Source organism: Capsicum annuum, chromosome 3 (genome assembly GCF_002878395.1).
Source record: "Capsicum annuum cultivar UCD-10X-F1 chromosome 3, UCD10Xv1.1, whole genome shotgun sequence".
Classification (NCBI taxonomy): Eukaryota; Viridiplantae; Streptophyta; class Magnoliopsida; order Solanales; family Solanaceae; genus Capsicum; species Capsicum annuum.
Window position 1 is genome coordinate 55,124,347 of NC_061113.1, and position 11,826 is coordinate 55,136,172.

Below are 11,826 nucleotides of genomic sequence, written 5' to 3' on the forward strand. Positions count from 1 at the left end.
CTTATCTTGACCTTAGACTGTGCCTTAGAACCTGAGAGGTTAGAGGGGGAGGAGTTCAATACAGATGTACTGGTACGTAGAGCTAATCTAAAATAGTCATTTATAGTCAACATATATGAGAGCAATTTAAAATAGTTCATAAACATATCATATAGTAAGAAATCACATGGGCATTTTAAAGACTTTGAAATATTTCTTTGAAACCATGACTCACTCAGTCTTACTTTTTAGCTAGATGGTACACCCTACAATCTGTAATTCTACGGGCTATATGGAATCCGCCCTTGACTCAGCGTCCAAGCCTCCAATCCAAGCTTGCCGCAAGGATTGTAGTATCTATAAAGGGGACATGCAAGATCATACAGCAGGGTGCTAAAATTCCTAATCAAGTCAACATGTCATGGTAGTGCACAAGATCACAAAGCAGGGCACCTAACCATAGTCTGAATTTGAGATGACATAAATCAAGGTACACAAGATCACAAAGCATGGTACCATAATCCCGTGTCGGCAAATCACGGTTTCTAGCATAAAGTCTTTCAACTTGTAGTTTCTTTGGGTAACCATCTAACTCTCATAAATCAAACTCTAACTCTGTCATGGCATACATTTATATGGTATCGTCATACCATTGACTTGCAAGTCACAGTACCACATCAATTCTCCAACTTTTCATGCCATTTACAATATGAACATATATAAAACTTTCACACACATCAAACATATGCACCATGGTTCTTAACATGTAATAGTTTCAAGAAACTTTATCATTTATAAGTAATAACATGTCAATTTCAAAAACTCATGCTCTCGATGGTTTAACACAAGTATAGTGTGGGGTATAAAACATTATCATGGGGGATTTAAAGAATTCACAATTCATATACATCGCACCTTTTCAAAATTCAAATCACATGTTCATAATTCAACAATTGAAATATATGCAAGCCAACAACCCCATGATATTTCAATATTTCTTTCAAAACCATATCACAAAACATGTTATTGATGTTAAAACAAAACCCCACTTGTAAAAACATATGTATACGTATAGATAGTAAGATCTTGTGTAAATTTTTTTCAAAAATCATGCCCATGAAATATGGGACAACCCCACGTACCTCTATTTCAAAAAGTAAATGGAGGATTCTTGGAGCCTATGATGCAAGGATTCTAAATCTCCAATTATCTTCTAAAATCCACGGTTAAATCTTGAGCTATGAGGATTTTTAGTCTGAAACCTTAATGGAGTTTCTTGAGAGATTTTGATGAAAATAAACTTACTTTGGTGTTCTTGGGATTAAACCCCATGCTAGAGATGATAAGGAGTTGGAGAAGTACCATTTTTACCCTTAATAAGATGGAGTAAAAATATAACTGGTGCCTAATTTTATGGGACACCCCGACGCGCCACAATCGCAGTGGCTCACTGGAAACTACAAATTGGGAAATTGTCTCACTCCGTGACGCGCCTCGATTGCGGAGTCTCACTGAAAATTGACGAATACGAAATTGAGATCCTCCGCGATGCGCTAAACACCTGAATGATGATGTTTTACGAATTTTAGCACATAAAATAGCCATAACTCCCTCACCGGGTGTCCGTTTTGGACGAATCTTATATCAATGAAAAGCTTATTTAGTCACCTACATAATGAAAAGTTAAAATTTAAATAATTCCACAGGGATTTGAGTATAATTCACTCTAGAAGCCCATTCTTGATACTTTTAGGGATAAATTTTAGCTTGGATACTTTTGAGGCGTTACAAGAAGTTACAACAAACAAAACCAATCTGTTAAAAATTCTACAAATCATCTTTGAACTTTTCCATTATCAAAAATAAGGATGAATGCACATCACCAATTAGGGATAGAGTAAGTGAAACATATAGATCTGAAATAGTAGTTACCTTCTCAAGTAGTAAGTCAGTGATATGACTGAAGATCATCTATGGATGATGGCATAACCAAAAGAAATTGAAAGAAAATACACCCTTATTTCCTACGTCAAAAACTCTGAGATGCCAATGTCGTTTTTGCCCAACCCCAATTTGAGTGGACACGGTAGAGAAACACGATGTTGTTCTTCAAGTTGGAGAAAGAAAAAAAAGTAGAATAAAGAGAAAAAGTAGAAAAAAGAAGACAAACAAAATCTGTACTATGCATGTTTGATAAAAAACAATACACGTGTTAATTGGAAAGGGTTAAAAGCCCAAGTATAAGATATCATTTACATGACTTTTGGTACAACAAATAGTTGTTGTGTTGGTACAACTTTGTTGTTGTAGGAAATTTGGTCTGAACACAATGGTTTTAATTTAAAAATGCAAAATGACAGTAAAAAAATCAATTCTTTGACTACACATTAACTTTCAAGAATATTAAATGATAGTTGAAGCTGACATATATCCCGTGGAATTAGTTGAGCTGCATGAAAGCTGGCCCGCACACCACAATGATAAAAAAATATAAAATGATAGGAAAAAAATTCAATCTTTTTCTACAAATTTGCTTTCAAAAATGTAAAATGACAGTGGGAGGTGGCACAATATAGTTAGACAAATAGTAGTAATGCTACTGTGGAATTACACATGCATGTAAATAAATACGATGAAAAAGAGCAATAACAATATGGTAATCTAAAAGCACTTAAACCGGTAACCCTTTCTCCACATTAGGACAAAATATTTAGAAAAAAAGCACATGATTACAGTAAGTTGAAAGCCCATACTTCAGTTTTATTAGCCGACAACATCTTTCACAATGACCAATTTTTGGGACTAATCTCTCTCGATGACATACAAGTCTTGTTTTCATATGGATATTTCATCAAACACCTTGATCACTAAATTAAATAATGTTGTTCTCATACATATTCTTTTTTGTACCTTAATTAAAGCTTTAAAAATTAAAAAGTAAAAAGAATTTGATAATACACAACAACTTGTAGTTGATATAACTAAAGAAGTTACAACAAACAATATCAATCTGTTAAAAATTCTACAAATTATCTTTGATCTTCCCCATTATCAAAAATAAGGATGCATGCACATCACCAATTAGGGACAGAGTAAGTGAAACATGTAGATCTGAAATAAAAGGTACCTTCTCGAATAGTTAGCCAGTGACATAACTGAAGATCATCTATGGATGATGGCATGCCCAAAAAAAATTGAAAGAAAATACACCCTTATTTCCCAAGTCAAGACTCTAAGATGCCAATGTCGTTTTCGCATAGCCTCAATTTGAGTGGACACGATAGAGCAACATGATGTTGTTCTTAGAGTTGGAAGAAGAAAAAAAAAAGCAGAATAAAGAGCAAAGTAAGAAAAAAGAAGACGAACAGAATTTGTACTATGTGTGTTTGATAAAATGCAATACATATGTTATCGGGAAAAGGTTAAACGTCTAAGTATAATGTATCATTTACATAACTTTTGGTACAACAAATAGTTGTTGTGTTGGTACAACCCTGTTGGCTTATATATAAGGTTAATAATGAATTAGTATCTAAAATTTCTAAGGGATATTTCACTAAGGATTTTGAAAAACATGTTCTCTGAGTCTGGTAAATATATCAACAGACGGCCTTACAAGAAGTATGACATTGGATAATGAATTCGATAAATGCAAATTAATTTTACATATTTTTTCTTATTTTCTTTTTTCTTTCGAAAATATGGTTGATTAATATTTTCTTATGTTTTTTCTTATTAACTTGTTCAGGTTCAGCAACGGGTTCAAAAAATAAGTACTTGTTCACACAATTTAATATGAAGATTAAATTGATACAAGGAAATTCAACACGCACCATTGTGGCATTTAATATAAGTTACAAAATTATAATTTTGTGTTCATCACACGCACGCTCCATGTGCATTTTGTTCATCACACGTGCATCTCATGTGCCTAATATGCATCACACGTGCATCTCATGTGCATCACACATGCACCTTATACATAGTTTGTCCCAAGTGTTGACCCTAATGGTCTGACTATTCAAATAAATTACTGGAATAAAAATGATTTTCTTGACATTCTTTTTTTTTTTTTTTGAAAATCGTTAACACGTAAATGATTTCTATATTCTTTTTATAAAAAATCATTTAAAGCTAAACAACTTGTTCTTTTTTTCAAATATGTGCAAAGAATATATCTTATTATTTTTATTGTATTGAATTGATCAAAAATGAAAAAATAAATAAAATATATTCCTCATAATAAATACCTTTTCTCCCACAATTAAAATGACACGAATTGTTTAATTATCCAATTTCCATAAAGACAATCAAAAGAAAAAATATGCCAAAATAACATAAACATACACCTTAACTTATTGTATTTACATAAATTCCCACCCTCACAAAGTAATTACAAAAATTTCAACTAATTATGTATCTTTATTGGATGTATCGAGAGCTAATTATGTATCTCGATAGATCCAAAATCAAAAAAAAATATATTGAGGGCTAATAAAGAGATAAGAGTCTTATGTGCAAGTATTTTTTTTGCGAGTTTCACATCTGAACTATCAGATGTTTTCGTTTTCTATTTGAATTATCACCAACAACTTATCAAAACTCACATTGAAACTGACTAGACCAAGTATTTGAATGCAATTGCCAAAAGGAGCATGATAACTTAATTTTCCCATAAAATTTAATTCACGTGATAGCTGACTCAATAATTTCGAGATGTGTTTTTAGTCAACCATTAAAACTTATTATGAGCATATTGAATGGAGAAGCTTGGGAAACAAATGGTAGAAAAACCAGAATTGATTGGTCCAAACTACCATTTTCAGCCACATTTAGCAAATATACAATTGATGCATGCATTTATAAAGGTAACGCAGGATTTTTCAGAACGGCAAATAAAAAAAATTGGTGGAATAAAGTGGATGTTTTCTGGCATTAAGTCAAAAAATATGTTTGAAATGGGTCAGAAAGTATTATTTGATATATGATTGTTGCACAGATAAAAACAGATTTCACAATCATATTCCAGTAGTGTTCTACAAATTTCTCATTTCAATCCTCGGCAACTTCAATATTTGACTACAAATAGTTGGGCTTTGAGTTTCTTTTCGACTTTAATCGATGTGATAGCCTTGCTCTCCGGCCACAACAGCTTTGAATTCTTCATCAGTCCTTTTTTTCTTTCACAAGTAAAAATTTATGGCCTTTTTAGTTCTAAAGAAAATGAGGAACTTGAGCCAACTTCACTTATAGTATTGGTTAACAATTTCAATATTTATTGCACTAATTTGAAATGCGGTCTGAATAAAACCCTAATTTCTGGTATTTTTTCTCTTCTCTTTTCGAAGTGAATTATGATATTTTATTGTTTGTTCTATTTTTTTGAAATTTAATATTTATTGTTTGTGTTTATAAAAACAAAAGGACAATTTGGTTTGATTTGCTCTGTTCTTGTTCTTAGTAAAAATGGTGAAATTGTTGTTTTTTATTTAACAAAATCATGCTACTGTTTCCTCCGACAGATTACCTATCTGGTGCAACATATTAACCAATGCAACAGATTTATCATATGATGCAACAAATCAACCATCTGATGCACTAGAGGAACCATCAAATTACAATTCTGATGCAACAGATTAATAATCTAATGCAACAACTTTACCATATGTTTCAACAGATTAAGATTCGGATAAAAATTTGATGCAACTAATTAACCATCTGGTGCAATGGAAGAACCATCGGATTAATGATCTGATGCAACATATGAACCTCCTGTTGGATAAAATCCTACCAACTCTTCCTACAGGAAAAGTCCAAGACTTGATTTTTCCAACTGATCATTCATCTATCGCAATAGACGACCCTATGTTGGAAGAAATCTAAACAATATTGACTGTTGATAACTGTTCCAATAGATCACTCACGTGTTGCAACAAATGTCTGACCTGTTGCATAGACCATTCATCTTTCTCAACAAATGAGTGATATATTTGTATTATCGCAATAGATTACTCAGCCGTTGCTACAAATTATTTAACTGTTCCAACAGATCACTCATATATTACAACAGATAATGTCACAATAGTTGTGTGATCTATTGAACAGACCATTCATCTGTCTTAAAAGATGAGTGGTATGTTTTGTATTGTTGCAACAAATTACTCATCCACTGCAACAGTTTGGTTATATGTTGCAACAAATATACTACCTGGTACAATAGATCAGTGATCTGTTGCAACTGTTATTTTACTATTTTTCTTGTTTAATTTACTGTTATCCTTTTTTAACGATGCATTAAATAAAAATAATATATTATTTTATGTTTCTGTTAATTTTAGATATTTCGATTCCTAAAAGAATAGAAATCGAATCAAGTCCAAGTAAAGGAACAAGTGAAGCAACTAAGCTACATCCACCACTCTATAAGCTTTCTTTACAAGCGTTATCTCAGTTGGGAGCAGAATATGATGAACATGGGGAGGAGGAATGTTTCAAAAGAGATGATGTAGATTCTAATAGCCCTTCCACCAAAGATCTGGTCAAAGCCTTCAGCATTGATAGTTATCCTATGAGAATGCAGTGTGATGGTGCTGCAGATTTAATGGGTGATTTCGTGGTTAAGTCAACCATGGGAAAATCTTTCGACGCCTTTAGAAAAATACTTCGAGAACAAAAATTGGATGCTTATTTTAGGGACAGCTACTTTGGGAAATATCTTGATTTACCGGAGGACAACAATGCTCGTTTCCAAATGAAAATGGTATATGAAGTTCTCAAGCGTAGGTTTATGTATGAAAACATAGATAAGATGGATGAGGTATGGATAAATTACTGTAGCATGCCAGTTTATTTTGGTTGAAAGGAGTTTACCATAGTTACTGGAATAAAATGTTATTCTCCTTCTCAAGTTATACCTATTCTAACCCAAAAAAGCACCCCGCACATCCAAAAAAGGCAAAGGCAAGTCATGTGATCATGATGACCTGGTGTCCATTGTTGGTCCAAGCTTCAAAAATAAAAATTTAATAGAAGCGTTGAAAGGTAAAGGACTTTTAAAGAAGCACAAGCAGTCATTGTGCTTGATTTGGTTTGTACATAATATTCTTTGGGCGAGAGATGTTAACAACAAAATAAGCCTCAGTTTAATAAAGCTCTCCGAGGATCTTGGGAATTTAATAGCTATCCATGGGGGTATGAAAGCTTCAAAATGACTGTCAAATATTTGTTGACTGGATTAGTGCCAAAGACAGTCAACTTATATGGCTTCCCATGGTCTTTCATGGTAAATATTTCTTTCTTCTATTATGATATCATTCATATTTTTGTTCAATAATGGTTTTGATTTATTGGCATTATTTTATAGGTTTGGGCATTTGAAACCATTTCTTATTTGAAATAACAAGTGAACTACCAGGAAGGAGTTTCCTGTCAAAGAATCTTGAGATGGTTGTCAGCCAAAATTGATAAAAAATGCAAAAAAAATTTATCTCTTCAACCCTCCGAAGGATGCAGTAAGCATAATTATAATTAATTTTTTATTTTAATTAATGTTTTTTTAATGATCTAATCATCATTCTAATATATGTAATGATTTATATTAGAATGTGTATCCGTCGCTAGTTTCGACCAATCGAGAGTTGAAGATGCCATTTTTTCTTACTTTACGATCTTTGCAAACTTTATCGGATCCTAAGGTCATCGATAGAATAAAAATGGAATTGTTTGGAGCCACAACCATTACAAGAAAAATAATTTTGGAGGGTGGGCTTATTGTTATTGATGGAGCTGTTGGTGGTGGTAGTGGTGCTGCTGGTGGTGCTAATGATGCTCCTCTTACAGTATTCAAAGCAAACCATTATGAGTATGATAATACTGGTTATACAGAATTTTTCTCTCCCAGCGAATGTTCTGCATGCAAATGTCAAGACTGCAGGGCAAAACATGATGTAGTGATTAATGCTATTAATGCATTAACGGCTTCTGTAATGGAATTGACATCTAAGAGGGGTCTCATTCCACTAAAGAGGATTTTATTTTCATCCGCTTCATTAGAGATTAGGGCTAAGAGGAGAAGGAGAGTGATTTCTAGGGCATTATTAGGCATCCAAAAAAGCAAAATTGCAACTCCTCTATCTGTGTGTTGCATTGAGCAACGTACAATTTCTAAAGAAGAGCAGCACAAGCTGAAGAAGGTGAATATATTATATGTCTTCCAACTAACAAAACAAATAGACACATATCTGTTTCAACAGATGACACATCTACTGAAAATTATCAAACAGATATATACATCTATTGCAACAGTTGACTAACCTGTTGCACCAGATACTTTATCTGGCGCAACATATGTCTCATCTGTTTTAGCAAATCAAATAGCTCTTTGTACAGCTTTTATTTATACCAACAGACGACCTATCTACTGCAACAGATGATTCATATATTGCAACGGATGGTTCATCTGTTGGAAATTATCACACAGGGTCTTTCTTATGTAGAAATTTATCCCAACAGTTGATTCATTGTTGTAACAAAAATATAATATATTAGGGATGATTTAAAATGGGAGAAAGACTTGTTTGATTTACTAGAAGATATGAGTTATCCTTTTCTATTTTGTTGTATCTCCATGATTAGCATTGACTAATTCTGGCTTTCTAGGTGGATGTAGAAGAAGCTACTGCTGAACAGGATTGACAATATGCTACTCTTTTTATCGAAATACGGAGAACAAAAAGCGCAGAAACCGTACGCAAGAGACAATGAAGATCCACGATGAGCAAAGCCGAATTCCATAGCACTAGATGAAGAACAACTTGTCTATACTGAGTAGATACTTATAGCTTGAGCCTGTCAAAGCAATCCTTGGCAGTATACTTAAATTGTTGTTGATGTGTTTTTGAGATCTGTACCCATAATAATTTTTTTACATTTTATTTATCCGTTGACTTATTTCAGCTAATTTATGAAGGCTTCGATTTATTTTATTTTGTCTACAAATTTTATTTATTCCTTAGATTTGAACTTATTAATTGAAAAGGAATGCTAGATTCAAATATTGCAACAGATAATGTATCTGTTGCAACAAATGGCACATCTATTGGAAAATTCAAACAGATTTAGACATATGTTGCAACAAGTAGGTGATCTATTAGAATTTATCAACTAGGTCTTCCCAATGTTGAAACAGGTATACTTTAGATAAAAACATCAAGATAATGCAACAGATAACACATCTATTGGAAAAAAATAGATTTAGACATATGTTGCAACAAATGGACTTTATCTCTTGCAACAGACGACATATCTATTGGAATAATCGAATAGATTTATACATATGTTGCAACAGGTAGGTTATCTGTTGGAATTTATTAAACAGGTCTTCCCACTACTGCAACAGATGGACTTTAGATGAAAACATTGAGATAATGCAACAGATGACCAACCTATTGCAACAGATAAACTATATGTCAGAACAGATAGGATAACTGTTACAACGGATGGAGAATCTATTGCATTATAAAAATTCAACTTTTGTTGGACATAAAAAATTTCCACTACGTGTAAAAAGGTTAAAGTGAATTGAAATAAAAAAGGCGCAACCCATCGACGGTGTTCAGTTCAAACACCTAAAATAAAATAGGCATCAAGTAGAAATGTTCATTTTAAACACGTAAAATAAAATAGGCATCAAATGTGTTAGTGTCAGTCCTGGTACATTTCGCTGACTTGCCATCACTTGGACCCGAACGGTCATTTCTTTTCCCCATTTGTCTTATATATTCATCTTCCTCCTAAAATTTAATCCTAAATTCCCAAATCTTCTTCTTCATCATCATCTTCTTTTATCTATCCAAATTCTTCAAATTATTACTTTCATTTTTTCCAACTGGCCTTGACAATGTCGAGCGCATCTTTCACTATTTTTTGTGATAAAGATTTTTGCTATTGTAAGTGCGGTCATGAAGCTCTATTAAAAAATTCTTAGACTCAAAAAAATCCAGGTCGTAGGTTTTTTACTTGTAAAATTTCAAAGGTAATATTTTTTTATTTAATTAATTAATTAATTATTGACTTGTAATTGTCTTGTAATTGTGTTCTCTTTTTTATTGAAATTGGGTGGATGCGATTACTTTGATTGGTATGAAGAACGAAACCCTTCACAAGCAAATCGTGTAATATGGGGTTTGTTGAACAAAGTCAAGTCTTCTAAAGAAAAACAAAATCAAGAAAGAAGATACTACATTGTTGCCGTTATTGCTACTGGTTTGGTGTTGTTGGGCACATGGATATTGAAGCCGTATTGCTGAAATTTTCATGGTGGTGTGTGTATTTGCTACTGGTTTGTTGTCGACGAGGACACGGATATTCAAGCATAACTATTAGAAAATATCAAAAAGATTTAGGCATGTATTGTAAAATTTAGGTCATCTATGGAAATTATCAAACAGGTCTTCCCATTGTTGCAACAGATTAGACTTAGATTATTAGATTATTCATAGAAATTATCAAACAGGTCTTTCCACTGTTGCAACAGATTGACAATCTAACCTATTACATTATAAAAAACTCAACTTTCATCAGAAAAAAATTATTACCACTACATGTACATGTAATAAAGTGAAGGGTGACTTGAAATTAAAAACTTCTATTTCACAGCCTCTTCTATATACACAGGCTTCAAGCGTCCAGTTAGTACCCCATAAGCCCAGACCTCTTGTAGGTTTTCTGCAGCGTTGTCGCATAGAAAAGTGATTGGTTTGGCCATTTCTGTGCCGGTCAGCAAACATTCGATTATGCAAGAGCGTGCGAACCGCTCGCTTTAATGACATCATCTTTTGAAAGGATCATTCCCCTGTTTTGACCTCTAAAATCTCATGATTTCTTCATCAACACTTTCTTTGGAAAATGATTCATCAATTTACTCTCCCTCAACAAGATGGTAAATAGCACCATCAGTGGCTCCACGAGGAGAAAAAGATCAAAATCATCGATGAGAAGTACGTTAGAGTCATAAACATTGATCTTTCCCTCCTCGAGTAGTATCTCAACAGCCCGATAATGCATGTCGTTCATGCTAATAACTGCAAGAATCCTTCTTACCTCGGTCCAGCTCTTGCCGTGTGGATTTGGCATATCCTCTCTAACATATCTTAACGTTTCTTCTTCATCCAAGACCAACTTAGGAACTAGGAAATCAAGTCCCACACTAAGGGCTGACGCCTCTCCATTGAGTTGATCGTACCTATCCTTGAGCTTCTTGCAGAAGTTGAGGTCTATTATCCTATCAGAAGCGTCATAAGCTTCCCGGTACGTTAATTGTCTTTTCCTCATGAGGTAGAGAATTATGTCAACATGCTGTGAGATAAGAAGTCAATTTTTAAATAAGTCAATTTTTAAATAGGTTAGTAATTGTAAAGATGCAACGGATGGTTCATCTGTTGGATAGGGTTCTCTGAATCAATAATCCAACCCAACTTATGCAACAGATGGACAATAAGTTGCAACAGAACCACAACCAGTTGCACCAATATACCCAGCTGTTGCAACAGATGTGAAATCCGTTGTGTAGCTTTTTCTTCATGGGGTAGATTAGAAGGTATAGGTTAGGAAAAGTAAACTTGTCTTGTCCTCGTATGGCATACGCATATCAGTCATAGTCTGGAAGTCTTGGGGGGGAAAGGGAGGCCTGGGGTAATCTGGTGCACCTAGCTTGGCATTCTTGGTCTGTCACAGATCCCTCTTCTCCTCGGTGCCAAGTTCCACATATATGTCCACCTTCTTGACTAGCCCCTAAACTTCAACAGCTTTTGGAGAGGGAGGAATTACAATTTCTTTTGATTTTTGAAC